The 17151-nt window shown below is 39.7% G+C and overlaps 1 long non-coding RNA gene across 1 annotated transcript; it reads right to left on the minus strand.

Annotated features, from left to right (window-relative positions):
* Positions 1–537: 537 nt before the first annotated feature.
* Positions 538–17107, minus strand: LOC308343594. Its single transcript, XR_013966883.1, has 3 exons — positions 16656–17107; positions 15442–15503; positions 538–878 (listed from the first exon to the last, which is right to left on the minus strand). It is a non-coding gene; the product is annotated as an uncharacterized lncRNA (long non-coding RNA).
* Positions 17108–17151: the final 44 nt, after the last annotated feature.

Consider the following 17151-nt stretch of genomic DNA (forward strand, 5'->3'; position numbering starts at 1 on the left):
GGATTCCACCTTGGCCACTTAGCACATGACACAGTTTTAGGCATTAGATTGAGTTTGTCAACAGTGAATTAATTAGCACACATTTCATGTTGCGGTTAAGGAGGGAGAGCAAATGAAAGATGGAAACAGGATTGAGGAGAATTGAGGGCAACAGGTTATTCTATCTTTCAAAGATAAAGTTCTGTGGAAGGAAGCTTCTTGGGGCTCATTAGGAATATAAGGCTCTATACATGCGTGGAAGAATGGGGAGCAAAAGGAATTTCAATTACTTTTTCATGAAAGCTGACCCAGAGTTGAACAAAGAGAATTCTAAAGCTTTTGCGTATGCGATTTTGGGGGGGGGGGGGGGGAATGAACATTAAAGTTTTCCCCCCTTCTCTGGTATTGCTTCCACAAAAAGAATTATTGAAATGAAACTCATTCAGGTTTTTTATAAATCAAAATGTCAACAAATACAAGCACTAGTCTAGTTACAAGAAGAGATTGTAGTTTACGGAATAAAACTAACCCTGTTTCTTTCTTTTTTTTTTTTTTTTTAACCGTACAAAGAACACATTGTTTATTCTTGTGTAAAAACGTCATGTAAAGAAGCTCTCTGTCAGGTAGTCTGTTTTTATTTAGTAGTTTCATAACTCAATTATCATGTTCCCCTCTGCCTAATAATTAGCATATGCATAGTAACAAGGCTTGAAAACCTGTTTTTTTCCCCACTGTGACAGTTAAATTTCCAAGGTGTTCGGAGAACGGCTGTGCCTGTGTAGGTGAGTCGTCTTTCCCTGCTGCTCTGGCGGCTTGCCCCTGTGCAGTGTCGAGGGTCAGCTCTTGGAGAAAGTCCCAGCCAGAGGCCTGAGCAGGGACTTCCTGCCATCTGGAACAGTCTGGAGCACAATGAAAGATGTCAGCAAGAAGTACTCAAATGACTCCCCACCAGTTCCCTGGGGATGAACAGTATTTCCCCCAGTTCCATGATTGGGGAAATTTAACCGTCACTACCAGTAATTTGATGCACAAATTTTGATCTCTGTATTTGGTTGCCTTCCATGCTCTGGTTTTTGTGGCTGCTTATCACCTTTTGAACATTTTTTTCTACGTTTGAGGAATTCCCCATAGCATGAGTCCTGCTTCCCCATCACATAAGCCCTAATGCATTTTCCCAGCTTCTTTTATAACAAGGTTGCATAATTGTGACCTAGGCGCAGGCCAGTCACCTTGCTTGTAGGAGAATTGTTTCAGAAGAGAACAATGAGAGGAAGTAAGTACCTAATGGAATACATTTTCTGGCAAAAGTGGCAGTGGAGGCTTCTGGCTTTGGAGGGAGGACAGTGATAGAGGTTCTGGCACCCAGGGTCCAGTTGTAACAGTGAACACTGAGATGATGGGGTTAGGGCCACAGAGGTCCTATATGGCAATTGTGATGGATGTAGTACCTAAGACCAAGACCTTTTTTGCAATAAATTAAAAAAAAATTTAAAGGTCTCTAATATTCTTGTTCATTAGAAGTACACATTCTGAAAATTAAAGCATTTAACTTTATTTGCTGGATTTGTTTTAAAGTTATGACAACTTTTAGGAATGACAAATTTTAGATGCATTATTTTTCATAAGCAAGTAATACAGCTTGTGAGAAATAAACTCAAAGACCAAGGTGCTTGTGGGAAACTGGTGAGGCACAGTTACTCTACACATGTTTTGGGGGCATATTCGGGTTTGTATTTAGTTTGGATATTGTCATTTACCCATATCAGAGCTTCTTTCTCCCTCTTTCTGTACCCGTTTCTCACATCTATATTATTATATAATAATCACTAGTCTGATTTTACCTAGGGTTGGATGGACAGAAGTTCTCTCGTATACAGCATGGCATTTAGGCAGGAATGCAGAACCCCATTAGTCGGGGGTAGGTAGAGGAGTTACAATGGGACTACAATAAAGTTCCTAGTGTGAAAGAGAAGAAAACCCCATCCAAATCAGTGAAAAATAGATTTTTTGAAGTAAAGGCTATTTATTATTTATTTTCTAAATAATTTACAAAATACAAGAAAAAAAGATATTTTTAAAGAATATGTAAATTAGTTTAAAAAATGTAAGTCATTATTCGCCCATGGTTATGGGTCTTAACCACAGTTTATATTATGGAAATAATAGGTGGACCCAAAATTTGAAGATATGTTTGGGGAATATTAGTAGGCTCCTTTTTTTTTTTTTTTTTTTTACAGGGAAACAATCATTATAAAATAGTTTCTCAGCCAGAATGACACACTACAACTGTATTACTGCAACATGACAAATTTATGGAATCTAAATCAGTAAGTTTTAACCATAGAGATAAATTCTGAGGGATGAGGAATTTATGAACTCAGTACACTGTGCTAAGTTACAGGAATCACAGCAAAAGATCTTCACTATTTTCTGCCCCTTGCTCTACCGTAATGTTGGGAAAGACCAGTACTCTATGGGCACCTGGGTGGCACAGTTGGTTAAGCATCTGACTTCAGCTCAGGTCATGATCTCAGTCCTGGAATCCAGACCTGCACTGAGCTCTGTGGGGGGGGGGGGGGTCTGCACTTAGCAGGGAGTCTGCTTGTTCCTCTCCCTTTCTGCTTGTCCTTCTCCCTCTGTACCTCCACCTGCTTGTGCTCTTTCTTTCCCTCTCAAATAAATAAATCTTAAAAAAAAAAAAAGAAAAGAACGAAAGAAAGAAAAGAAAAAGACTGATATTCTAAACTCCTATGAGCCATTTTTTTCTTTATTCATTCTATTGGTTTTAAAAATTATCTCCCCTTCCATCTTGTACCTTGTGTCATAATTTCTACATAATAGTATTTCTATTATGAGTACTGTTCAATTATTAGTGACCTAAGGAAAGAGAATGTAAATGTTTTGGAAAAGGTTCCTCAAGTAAGTCTGTAACTGAAAGGATGGAGAAAGGAAACCACAGTTGACTTTCATGGTTCAGGAGCACTCTAGGTCAGTTTCTAATGTTCTAGATTCCATGAAGCTATGTGATTGCTTCACAAATTTTATTAATTCTGTGATTTCTACTATGCATGCAGAAAGGTAGGAGAACAATGTCCTCACATCGATACTATTTTTTCTGCCTTTTTTCTTTTAATTCCCACTGGTTATTGGTCAATAATTTTAAAGTCAGTCTTGAATTCTTTTCTCAACACCATTTCAGTATTTCTACAATTCTGAAACTAGCACTTCAAAGAGTAGGAGATATAAAGATGTGGTGGGGTTATGTAGATAACTCCCAAGTTATCTTGGGAAGTTGGCCTGGTCTGTCTTTGAGTTCCATCCAAACACGGATGTGCAGGTGTGGGATGCACAGGGTTCTCCTTTCAAAGAAGGACATGCTACCCAGACATGGGAAGTGTTATCATTTTCAGGGATGCCTCAGCTGCTAAGTGCCACCTCTCCAGACATCATGTTCTCCCCGAGGCAGATTGGGTGAGGCTTTGTCAGGCCTGCCCTGGGGCTGACTTCTTTCTTTGTACAATCCTACTTCTTTCCTTTCACAGAGCTGATGAAGCCTAGTAAACATACTGTATTTCACACTCAGCTCAGACTCTGCTTTCAGAGAATCTTGCCTTCAACAGCAGGTAAGTCTATAGGATCTGGAGGCTTTTCCAGTCAAAGTCTACATGATCTAAGACAGAATTTTGAAACTTTCCTTATCCCGAATCTACGTATCTTTTTAAAAAATAATTTTTCTTTTGTTTGGTAGTGGTTTTAATTTTTGGTTTATTTTTGTTTGTTGGGGAGTTTTGTTTGTATATTGGGAACAATTCTAGGAATTTCTTTATTTAAAAACTTGAAAAGAGTAAAATGCTGATTTCCCCGAATAACTTCCATTATTACAGAAACAATATATTCCCACTGAAAAATAAATTTGCTTCTATCACATGAAGTAACTTATAGTTAAAGGACTTGTACGTGCAATATAAGGAGTAAACTCTCTTTTTTCTATGTGAAATCTGTGGATATTTAAATCTTCTAAGAAGTTGGTCAAATAGATAATCTTTTGAAGTGGACACATAGTTTCCATTTTTCTCCACCTCCAGATGATATATGAGTCTCTCTTCTCCATTTCCTTTTTTTAAAAATTAAATATTTTTATTTATTTATTTGACAGAGAGAGACAAAGCAGGAGAGGGGACACAAGCAGGGAGAATGGGAAAGGGAGAAGCAGGCTTCCCGCTGAGCAGGGAGCCCGATGCAGGGCTCAATCCCAGGACCCTGGGATCTTGACCTGAGCCAAAGGCAGACAGACACTTAAGGACTGAGCTGCCCAGGCGCCCCATCTCATTTCCATTTCTTACTGCATCCAGCTTGGGTCAGTCCTTCATCAGTTCCCACTTGGATCCTTGTTTGTAATAACCCCTCCACCTCCCTGCCTCTATCTACTCTTCCACCTCTTCTTCACAAAACAGAGTGGTTTTTCTAAATTGCAAATCTGATCAGGTAATTCCTCTGCTTAAAATCCTTCAGTGGCTTCCCACGGCTACTCAAGGATTTAAAATCCATTTTTTCTCCATAGTCTTCCTACAAAACTCTTCATGAATCAGTCTTTGCTTACTCTCCAGGTTTATCTCCACAACTATCTCCAGTTTTTCCACTTCATGCAATTTCCTTGTAGCTTCTGAAATGTGTGCATTCTCTCCTCCCTTTCTGCCTTTGTACCTGCAGCTCCTTTTGTTGAAATCCCCACTTTGTAAAATTATTATTTTTTTTAATTAAGCTAAGCTTTTTTTTTTTTTTTTTTTAAGGTCTTTATTTACTTGAGAGAGCAGGCTTGTACATCCAGTGGGGAGGGGCAGAGGAAGAGAGACAGGCAGACTCCCCTGTGAGCATGGAGCCCCATACAGGGCTGAATCTCACAACACCCAGATCATGACCTGAGCTGAAATCAAGAGTCTGGAATCTTGGGATGCCTGAGGGGCTCAGTTGGTTAAGTGTCCGCCTTTGGCTTCAGTCGTGATCCTGGGATTGACCTTGCAATCAAGCCTTGCGTGGGGCTCTGCCTAGTGGGGAGTCTGCTCCCTCTCCCTTTGCCTGCCACTCTACCTGCTTGTACTCTCTTTGTTAAATAAATGAATAAAATGTAAAAAAAAAAAAAAAAGAGAGAGAGAGAGAGAGAGAGTTTGGAGCTCAACCAATTGAGCCACCTGGTTGCTCTGAGCTAAACCTTATTCTACAGTCCAGGCTCCATGCAAACAACAAGCAAGCTCTAGGGAGTAGTTCTCCAGGCCCCCAGAGTACCACTGCCACTAACATCTTTCATAGCACTTAGAAGACCATACTGAAATATAAGACTCCTCTTTAGATTCTCAAAGAAAGAAACTTTATCTGTAAATCCTCAGCACTTAGTCCAGTGCCCAGCTCATGATAAGTCCTTAGTAAAGTTTTGTACTTTTCTTTTATGGTAGCTATTGCTGCTAACAGATTTTTGCGTCCCCTCCATTGCTTAGCAAAATACTGTGTTGCTTGATACTACATACTGTAGGTGCTCAATGAATGTTTGTTGAGTGGATAACTATATTGCTGTTGTTTTTAGTATTGCCATTCTTTCTTCAATAAAAGCTTAAAAGATTCCAATTACCAGAAGTAGCTTAGATAAACATTTTAAGTGTTGATTGACCAATAGAAGTCTCTGAAGATTTTATTTCACTCTAGAGCAGTTGCCTAAACCATGAACTACAAGCTAATAGTATTCACAGGAGAGAGACTTCGTCTATTTGCCTAGATCGTCTGTGATATTAGCTATGCAAATAAATATTTTGATTGTTCATTTGGGAGAAGAGGATTACTTGATGACTGTCTTGAAGTATATGCAGGCTTATTATGAGGAGGAGGATGACTTAATTTTTTTCCCATTGCCTTGCCGATTCAATGAGGAAAAGTACTTCACATTGTATTAACAGTTAAAGATAAGAATTTCTTTGCTATGGAATTAAGGGACATTGTGGAAACTCCCTCTTTGCAGATATGACTAAATGACATCAAAATTCTTGTTTTCACCTTTGAATCCATGAAATCTGAAACAATGTCAACACAGTGGCCAACTGCCACCGTTACACAGAGGCTATTGAATTAGGAATTACCTTCTCTAGTTGCTAAATTCAGGTAAGAAATAGCAGACACATGCTATTAGTATAGGACCATCTTGCACTCCGCTAGAGAATCACAGTATTATCCTTGCAGTTATATTTCACTGGGGAGACAAGACCCAGGAAAAGTTAAGTTCTAGTAAAAGGCAGCTTATTCTATGTGATATAAATTATAAGAGCAGAGAATTCAAAGGAGTTAGGAGTTGGAGAGGAATAGGGAAAGGCATGCAGGCAAGGAGAACTGCATGTACAAAGTCATATAGTGTTGACAGATGTGCCAGGTATATTTGAGAGGTAACAGACCACGTAGGGCATACACCAACTCTGAGGAAGAAAACAATCATAAACATTCACTAAGCACTTAGGATATGCCAAGCTCTTTGCTAGACCCAGTACATGCATTTTCTCATTAGTCCTCATAATAACCCTAACATATAGGAGTAACATGTCAGTGTACAGTTGATAAAACTGAGGCACAGAGAAGTTAAATGACTTGGCTAAGATCCCACAGCTAATGACGGAGCAGGGAATCCAGGTTGTCCGACTTCAGCTACTGGAACTAAAATTTAATTCCAGAAACACTAGTAATCACTTCCCAAAGGCAAGATACACACTGAGGTAGGAATTGTAAGGCTTGAGAGCAGGGAAATATCTTCTTCAAAAATATATTCATACAAGGCTCAACATGTAGGTATTGTGTAAGCATCTGTGAATGGATAGGCTATTTTCAAGGAGTAAATACTCGTAGGGAAAACAGACATGCTTAAATAACTATGACATACTGAAGACTGTAGGGACTCGTGAATCAGATTGGATAAAAATCGGAGGGGAGAGAAAGTCATCCTATAAGCAATGAGGAGGCACTGAGGTTTTTGAGCAGGAAAGTGACATAATGAAAGCTTATTACTGAAAACTAATCTGCTGACTGTGTGCCACTTGTTTTCCTTATTGTCAGCAACACTAAGCCACTTGGAACTCCAAGTCAGTCAGATCTGTGGTGATAAAAAAGAGGAGAAAATACATCTCTCTCTCATGTCCTGCTCACCAAAATTGCTAAATTGGTTTAGATGCTGGAACAATACATTGGAGTAAGAGCAGAAGCCTAAAATCTGAAGGTGTGCTGATGCTCTCTGTCCAATTACTACTGTTTCTAAGAATATAAAGAGCCCTGGATTGTAGGGGTAGAGGGTTGGAAGGACTGTATGTTGCAAATATCTAGGAGAGATAGGACCTGAAGTCATTCACATATGACTGTTTCATTAGAATTATTCATTCATTCATTCATTCATTCATCCAGTCAGTCAATGAATGTTTGTTTATTGAGTGCCACTGGGGATCTGGTACTGTTCAAGATCTGAGGACATGGACTATGCAAACCAAGAGAATTCAAATCATGAACAATTTCAGATAGCGACATGTGATAATAAATAGAATAAAACAGAACAACAGGATGAAGAGTGAAGGAGGACAGGGGAATAAACACTTAGAAAGGACTCTTAGAGAGAACTTCTCTGTGGAAATGACATTCCATCAGACTTGGGCATGAGAAAAAAGACAAACAGCCATGCAAAGAGCAGAAGGAAGAACATTCCAGGCAGAGGAAACAGCTGGGGCAAAGGCCCTGAGGTTGAAAGTTAGAGGAAGACACAGCAAGAATGGTATTTTGCCATTAGTCACATTCAGAACTCTGAAAGGCATATCTGAAATACTTCCTTTTCCAGTATTACATCACTAAAATATTTTAACAATTAACAATTTGATGATTCTCATTATTAACTTTCTTCCATCTGAAAAAAGTGGATACAAAAAAAATTGAGTATAAAATGACAACAAAAAGAAAATAAAGAGTTGTAGATAATAAGGAGTCAAAATATGGGTGAAGGGTTTTAGATGATCATTTTGTGGAGGGGGATGGTGGTGACGGTTGGAATGAAAGGCTGAAAATCATGTACTATTTATTAATTTAATAAATCTGTCTTGATGTCAATGTAATCGAATATTGCCACAAAATAATGGTCTCCTGCTACTACATAAATGTTGAGGCCAAGCTCTGATGTTTATTTTCAAGACAGGAGACATTGATCCTTCACTAATAGAATATTACAAGTTTATTTCTATTATGCTAAGTAACCAAAGTTGATTTCATTGTTTGATTTGATGGATGTTGGTGCTGTCAGAGTTCAAAATGGTCTTGGATTAGGAGGCCATAAGGATGATTTTTTCCCCCCTAATTAGACATCCTTGGATTTCATTCTAACATAAAATCAATAAAGGAAAATTTTAGGGATACTTAGTCGCTGGGATACTTCTTCTGATACCCCAGGGATTCCAATTAGTTGGCACAAGACTGTTGTCCCCTGGGATTAAAGATACTCTAGAGCCAGACAGTAAGTGAATTGGATGGAGCCCCACCCAATTGGAAAGGCAACAGGAAAAGTGATGGGAGGAAAAAGACAGCTACAACAATAGAAGGAGGAAGTGAAGCCAAAAAAAACAAGAGAAGAAGGAAAGGTAACAGTGAACTACAATAATCCACCAGGAAAAGAAAACCACACAGGAAAAGAAACGCCAAAAAACAAAAGCCAAAACAACAACAAAAACAACCCCCAAAGGAATTGTAATCTGCTTATTTAGATGAAGGGACCAATTTTTGACCATTTCCAGAGGTAGGACACATATTTACAGTGATCCAGTGACTGAAGGGTGATGTAATCCAGTGATCCAAGTCTCTCTTTTCCTAAGCAGAATGCAAATTAAAGCAAAGATCTTGGTTTTTAGGTTTTATCTATCACAGATTTCAGAGCCACATAGATCTGGGAAATGTGATTAACTGAAAGGAATGAACAAGGTGAAGACTGGAAAAAAGACACGACCTGAGCAACCTAGTAGGAATACAGAGAACATGCATCTCTTTCAAATATCAAGAGCAATAGATTCATACCAAATCATTTCTTCTTTTAATATCCTATAGTGAGCCAAGGCATTCACTTTACAATAGTCAAAATGGGAGGAAATGATGTATTTGATAAAGGCCAAAGCTGAAATAAAGCAGGGTGTGGCTTAGTGTTTCTGATTTTGCCTCATCAGGAGGTTTGGGTGTAAGAACAGAATTCATTGGTGCTTACCATGCTGAAGCAAGATCCCATAAAACCTGCTTGAGTGGTCCTGCCTGTATTTAATCTACCTGAATTCACAGAGAAGTTTGTATGTCTAAAATCATAGTACATGAAAAAGTAAATATTAAGGGGCAAGTGTGGTTGGAAGGATCTCTGTATGGAATTCTGAGAGGGCCTGAAGAGACAGGGCACATGAGTGTGAATTACAATCCTGTCATTCACTAGTTGTGTGAACCACCAAAATTTGTGAGTAATACCTACCTCAAAGGATTATGAAGATTGCTGAGTGAGATACACTATGTAAAGCACTTTACATAGTACATGGTGCATTGTAAATCTTGGTAAATGTCAGTGTTGTTAATACTTAAGAAGTCTGTAGCATGGTTTGTAAGAACTGAAATCTTGAGTAGTTGAACCATATAACACTGCTGAACAATCAAACATTTTTCTTAAAGGTTTTTATTTATTCATTTGACAGACAGAGATCACAAGTAGGCAGAGAGGCAGGCAAAGAGAGAGGAGGAAGCAGGCTCCCCGCTGAGCAGAAAGCCTCATGTGGGGCTCGATCCCAGCACTCTGGGATCATGACCTGAGCTGAAGGCGGAGGCTTTAACCCACTGAGCCACCCAGGTGCTCCCAATCAGACATTTTTTAAAAAAGATTTTATTTGTTTATTTGAGAGAGAAAGTGAGAGAGAGGGAGAACACACAAGAAGGGGAGAGCAGAGAGAGAGGGAGAAGCAGACTCCCCACTGAGCAGGGAGTCAGATGTGGGGTTTGATCCCAGGACCCTGAGATTATGACCTGAGCTGAAGGGAGGTGCTTAACCGACTGAGCAACCCAGGTGCCCTTCAAACATTTTTGACTTACAAACACAGCAGTTTCATATAGTTCAATCTAGTATGTTCCCATGAAACTTCCTTATTTTTCTCACCTTTGTCTTTTGACAGGGATTCGTGGGAAAAAAACAGGAAGCAGGAAAAGAGAGGAAGAACACATAAAAGAAGAAATGGAAAGGTAGGAGGTTATGCAGTAAAGCCTTTTGGAGCATCTGACACAGGGTAGAAGCCCAGGAGATACAATCCTGTCCCCCTTCTCCTCCTCTGCTCTTCCACCTCCTCTCACAGGCCTTTAGTGAGCTCTCTAGGTCTTTAGGAAGTTCTTGAGACATGGATGTGACATACGTCTCCTTCTGCCACAAATGACAAATGCCCCTCCCCCTTTCTAAAGACTTTATTTATTTATTTGAGAGACAGAGAACATGAGCTGGGGGAGAGGCAGAGGGAGAGGGAGAAGCAGATTCTCCAAGGAGCCCAATATGGAACTCCATCTCAGGACCCTGGAATCATGACCTCGGCCAAAGGCAGATGCTTAACCGACTGAGCTATCCAGGCACCCACAAATGCTCTTTTAAAATGAAGAAAACAACCAAACTATTGAACAGAGCTGGTACCTCCTAAAAGGACACAAGAGCCAAGGCAAGAACAAAGGGAGGAGTGTAGGAAAGTTGGGATATAGGGATAACTCTTCTAGAGGCATAGGAGAAAGTACCCAGAACTGGATTCTTCTTTGACTACCCTTCTCTGTAGACTACTTATTTTCCTTACCAGAGTGAGCTCTTTTTCTACCTCCACCCTAGAATATGAACCAGACAGAAAAGCCAGAGTAAATGGATACAATATCTCTGAAGCCTCTAATTTCTGGGCACCTCAGCCTCAAATGCTGTACCAAAGAATATTCCATGGGTCAGTGTCCTTGGCCAAAACTCTCCTTAACCCTTACCTTTAGCAAAGTAACAACTTCAGCCCTAAGTAGTGTCCACAGGACCAGAGACAGTGATTAAGGTTCTCCTCAAGAACAAAAAATCCCATGACTGTTAGAGGGAGCATAGGGTAGGAGGTAAGCATAGAGCAGTAGCAGCACACCATAACACAAAAATATATTCTTAACTTTCTTAACATTGGGCTACGGTACCATGGACAACTTGGGTCTTAGAAGCTGGGTGAGCCTAATGGAGATTTGCTATGAAGTAGTCAATAGCTTAGCATCATGTGGCAGGGAATCCTTTTATCCTCTGCCTCAAGAATTTAGATCCAAGGAAAAAGACCTGAAGAGTTTGAAAAACTGATGATAATGAGATTATAGCATTATTTGTATGACGAATGTGGTTAGTAAATGTATAATCTAATGATGATAATGCTAGCTGGTAGTAGTTGCCGCCAAAGAATACTTATAAATCTTCAGGTACTGCCATATACAGGATGGAGACCAGCTGGTTTCAAAGACTGAGTACCCCTAAACCAAAAGTTTGTTGTACCCTTTAAATCTTTGGCAGGTACACATGACCTTGGTAAGATTGTTTCTATCATATAGTTCATTATTGGCAATGGCTATATTCAGCACCTGTCTTGAATATATTTTTAATACAGCTAAGTAAGTTAGAAATGTATCCTAACCCCTTACACTTGAAATTATATGAAGATAAATCAAACACAATAGTGGCATAATTTGTCACTTTCTTTTTTTGCCATACTTCATTGAAAGGACCCAATTATGTTGGAAAATTATGAAAAACAATGTAGTTGGTTTTTTTTACCCCTATGTTTCCATTCTCAACAGAAGGAAATGACACTGCATGGAATGTTGCACAGCCTCCTTCTTGAGACTGGGGCTTTTGTCAAATTCAAGAGTGCAAAGAATCATATTGGCATAACCTTAGGAGGTGAAAAAACATTGTGAAGATTTAGGAATGCACTAAAAAAATACAGTAATACTTTTGAATAAAGAACACTCTTTGGCACACTTCCTATTGCATAACTTTCAACATTTAATGACAAAAATCCAGCCAGTGAATACTGCAACACTTGGAATTTGTTTTGCAAAATGTGCTAAAGTGTGTGAAATTGCAATACATGGTAGCCCTACTTTTTTCACTTTTCATCATCTCCAGCTTATGTATGATTTTTTTCATAACAAGATTATTTTATTTTTTTCCAAGTTACTAAATTTCAAATCTTGATGGTGCTAAAAAGGACTAGGCACTCTAGAGAGATGGCAAGGTTTAAAACCTTGTCTGTACACTCTCTCTCCTAACCCATTGGTAAATGTTTAGGAATAGCTAAGTTGGGACTTCAAAAATCTAGGGCAATAGGTTAAGAAAACAGTCATTGCCTCAGATTAACTGATGTTAAACCAATAACAGTGTCAAATAATGTTAATTTGAGGTTCCATTTCATTTATTATTCCGATATAAGAGACCACATTGCATAGTATTACTGTTGTAATGACTGTTTTCATTGAGTTACTTTGGTACATGGCAGGTAAACAGTTTGTGGATCTAAGCATGCTAGTCTCTTCTCCCTGGGAGTGAAGTTTCATACAGTAGTTTGAGTGACAAACATCTCAGAGCTTGCTCACATTCCTCTGTAGAATAGTCACTTTTGAGAGAAAGAGGTGCGGCTTTGTGGTCTGAGAACAGGACTGTCAGCCAGGAACACAGAGTTCTCATCCTGGAACTATTTCTGTTTTCTTTATAGATCAGATCATGCTAATAAATCTTTTCAGGACTCAGTTTACCCAGTTAAGAAAGCTGGTTAAGAAAATGTAATAATAGGGATATACTGAGTATTAATAAATGGGTATCTGTTAAATGATTTGAAATGAAAAGTGGTATGAATGGAAGGAGATTTATTTTTAATGAACTAGTTTATGAAACAAATAAATAATAGAAAAATTTTGTCCTTTGGAAAAATTACCTCAAAACAAGAAAATTACTTTTAATGAATTTTAATGTTTAAACAGTTTATTTTAATTTTTCTAAATAAATATTTTCCTACTCAAGATTTCTTTCTTTCTCTCTCTTTCTTTCTTTCTTTCTCTCTCTCTCTCTCTCTCTCCCTTCCTTCCTTTCTTTCTTTCTGATTTTATTTCCAACCTATACCCACTGTGGGGCTAGAACTCACAACCCTGAGATCAAGAGCCTCATGCTCCACTGAATGACCCAGCTAGGTGCCCCTAACTATTTTCCTTTTTAAAATTAACATGCTAAGTATTCTATGTGTTGTAAATAATTAAATTCATCATTAGTTTCTACTTAAACATAAAGAAGTAGTTTCTGTGTTCTGTATAGCAAAGGGAAATCTTTTCTGAAGTCCCATGCACTATAAGAATATGGATGTTATTAAACTTAATGTTTAGCAGAAAAAATTAAGATCAAAGAAATGTATAGCCAGTCTAGAGTTTAAGCAGGGTGGTACAAAAAACTGCCTGTTTTGAATTGATAAAGACTTCTTCTAAGAATAAGATGCAGGTTCCAAAAAGACAAAATTGTGCAAACGTACACAAACCAAACCAGGACAGGGGGAGAAAGACCTAATGAGTGAGTAATTGTGGTGTTTTATATCTGAAAGAATAAGATAAAAAGCAAAAAAAAATCAACTTCAAATGCAAATTTTCATTCTGGTGGCTAGTCAGCATTCCCCTATCCTAAATCCAGCCCCCCAAATTAATTAGCCTTATGTGTGAGGTTGAAGAACAAAACAATAACTTCCAAAAAAATATATTGTGGTTCTTTACAAGAAGATTTAAATCTCCTATCTTCCCCTTTCTTAAAAATGAAAACAAAACAATGGATCTTCAGTTCTGTGTCTGGGATCTCAAATTTGGCTGTGAATATGTGTTTCAAATCTCATTAATTACAATATTGGCCCCATGAGATACGGTTGCTGATGCAAAGAACAGTCTTTGTACTCAAAATAATTTGAACAAGGGCAAAGAAGCATTTTACTTACATGTGTAAACATTAAGAGGAAAATAAAACAGAGATGGTTCAGATAGCTGCTGAGATGTTTTAATGATAATTGATTTGACTACCACTGAAGCTTTAAGGTTACCATGTATAGGAGTAGTCATGTTTTGACTTAGTATATTTGTTGGATAATAACACTCCTGTGAAGTTAACTCTGACATTAACTTGGCAAGTTCTGAACTAAGACCTTTTAGCATTTTATTCCTTCTAGATGCTAAGACCAAATTGTTCTGAATTCCATACCCTACTGTGCCGATCTATTATTTGTTTTTTAAATATCAGAAAAGATGCCATTACTCAAAGGACTCTTCCATGTAATAAATCTGAGTAAAAACTATTCAAATGAATAAATGGCAGCAGTAGACAGGAAATAGCTTCTCTTGTTTTCTCTGTTTTCCTTTCTCTTTAGGAAATAGTAAATTAAACCATAGCTACTGGTGGTCTTGTACTATAAGAACACATGTGGTCTTACATTTTCATCCTATTAACAAATTTGTTGGCTCAGTGGGTATAAAGTCAAGTCCTCTGTAAAGATGTCTTAATGCCTTACAGGGGAAGGGTCATCTGTTACATATAACCACAACCTAAAAATCTTGCTCTGAGATCTGATGGTGTCCACTGGCTGTCTTTAAATGGATACTGAAGGGGTGCCTGAGTGGCTCAGTCAGTTAAGTGTCTGCCTGTGGCTCAGGTCATGATCTTGGGGTCCTGGGATTGAGCCCCACATCTGGCTCCTTGCTCAGCGGGGAGTCAGCTTCTCCCTCTCCCTCTGCTTCTCCCTCTGCTCATGTTCTCTCTCTCTCTTTCTTCCCCTCTCTCTCAAATAAATAAATAAATAATCGTTTAAAAAAGATGGATACTTAAGAGCAAAGTTAAGCAGCCCTAGTTACATAAAAGAATCACTTGGAGTTTACAAAAAATACAAATCCCGGCGTCCACCCACAAAGTTTCTGAGTTAGTTCGTTTGAGGTGGTGTCCAGATCTTGTATTTAAAACAAAAGTCAACAAAAAACAAATCCTTCTAGGGTAATTCTAATGTGCTATGACTAAGAACCATAGAGAATCCCAACACCAGAGCAATGATAATAAGTAATTTGTTTTTAGATAACAGTACAAGGCCCACTCTAGGTCTTTAATGAAAATTTACTTTGGTCCAAGTGTGGACAGGAACATGGATTAGCAGCTGCATAGCTCTCTCCTTGACTGGATTGTCTAAGCAGTCACTTGTAGGGAGTGTTCTATGGGTCATGAAGCCTTGAGATGCTGATAATTTTCTGGGTTAAAGCCAATGAAAGTTGATAATTGAACAACAAATTACATATGCTAACTCTGAAGGTAGTCTGTAAACAGTGGCAGCCTTATACCTATCTGAGCATTTTGAGCAAAAGTTCATCAAAAGAGAGACTTACTTGCTAAGAATCACTCCTGCTTCTCCTGAGTCCATGAATGCCTTGTAGCCACCACTAAATCCCTACAGTTCATTGTAAACAGAAAGAGGGATTTTGAATTAGAAATGGCAAATTACTTCTCTTGGAAACTAATCAGCTTAAGCCTATGTGATCCCCCCCCCCAATTTTCTTCATCCTCACTTCTATGGGATGAATTTTTGTCCTTTTAACAAAAGCACTTTTATTTTTCTTAAATCTTTTAGCATAATGTCAGTCCTCTTGTTTTTGCCATCTTCTTTTGCTTTCATATTCTGTTTTCTTCATTTAATCCTATTTCTTTTATTCTTTTCTTTTTACACTTTCTGTTTACAATTAAAAAAATATTCTCTAACACTAGAATAGCAGGTCCTTCTTCATTTTTTCCCAGTTTTTGATTTTTGTTTGGTTGCCAACCCCTTTTCTCAGCCTCTTGTCTTTCTTACTGACTGCCCTTCCTTAACCTTCTGTTGATGTTTCATTTCTGTCATTTGCTGTCAATGGCCATATAAACCCATTTCTTTCCATTCCATTTATCTCTGTAGCTCCATCTGCATTTTTAGGGTCCTACTACTAAAAGCTTAAAGCTCTGTGTGAAAATAGAAAGGTGGCTTTCCCAATTTAAATCCCATTTTCTCTCCCCTCCTATAGCTGTTCCATGTCTATTCATCCTTTCCTGATGTTTCCCCCAGTCTGACCCCCACCTGCACCCCTCTTCCTCTGTCACTCCCAATTTGATGCCCATGTCTTCTTTCTAACCCCATTTGCACTCTGTCTGATTTTGCATCTAAGGATCTCCACAAGATAAAGGATGGAGTTCTATCGGGAGCCAGATTGTGTTTCAGAAACTTTCTGCACATTTACTGAAATGGGATTAGGGGCTTTGATCCAGAAATATTCTTAGGCAGCCTTTCAGTTCTGGCACAACTTTGCACACCTTGGAGGAGGGTTGGGGCCTACTCTGGAGGACAAGGACAGGGATGTCTTTAAAGGCGTTATGTGGCCCTTTCCACTTCAAAGGTCAGGAAGAGTAGACATCAGCGACCAAGGCTGGAAAACCAGGCCAGGTGGGGATGCCTGGAGCCCTTTTCTGCGGCATTTCAGGCAAGGGAGCTGTTGCGTGGTTGCCACGGGGCTCCAGGCGTACGGGGGCCAGTAAGGCCCCAGGATTCCCCGGCCATCTTTGGGAGGAGGCTCACCTCTAAAGAGGGGAGGCAGGTCTGAGGCAGGGTGTTCCCCGGGGAAGCAGGGCGCGGCCCTAGGGGCGAGGCGACGCCACTCCAGCGGCGCCGAGGGCCGGAGGCACAGTCCCTCCCCTGGAGGAAAGGCGAGTCGCTCGGGGTCGCTCAGACAGAAGGTCGAGGGAACAGCGCGTGTGTCCCTCGCCAGCCATCCCTCTGGGAGCAGGGCGGGGGGGGGGGCCGAGGTGGGGGCGACACTCAGGGAGTAGGGCTGAGGCGGCAGAGATCAATTCAGGGTACTGGCGCGGGGTCACAGACAGGAGAGGAGCCGGAGAGGGGGCCGGTGGGGGCTCCGGAGAAGGCTGGGGCCGTAGGTCTGTCTGTGTACTCGGCGGGCGCCCCGAAGTCTGGGGCCACCACAGCTCCAGCTCCGCCGGCTCCTACCAGCGACTCCAGGCCGCACTTTCCCCTCCTCCCGGCGCCTTCTCTCCAGTGAGGAGCCGAGCGCGGGCGG

This window comes from Martes martes (genome assembly GCF_963455335.1).
Source record: "Martes martes genome assembly, chromosome: 5".
Classification (NCBI taxonomy): Eukaryota; Metazoa; Chordata; class Mammalia; order Carnivora; family Mustelidae; genus Martes; species Martes martes.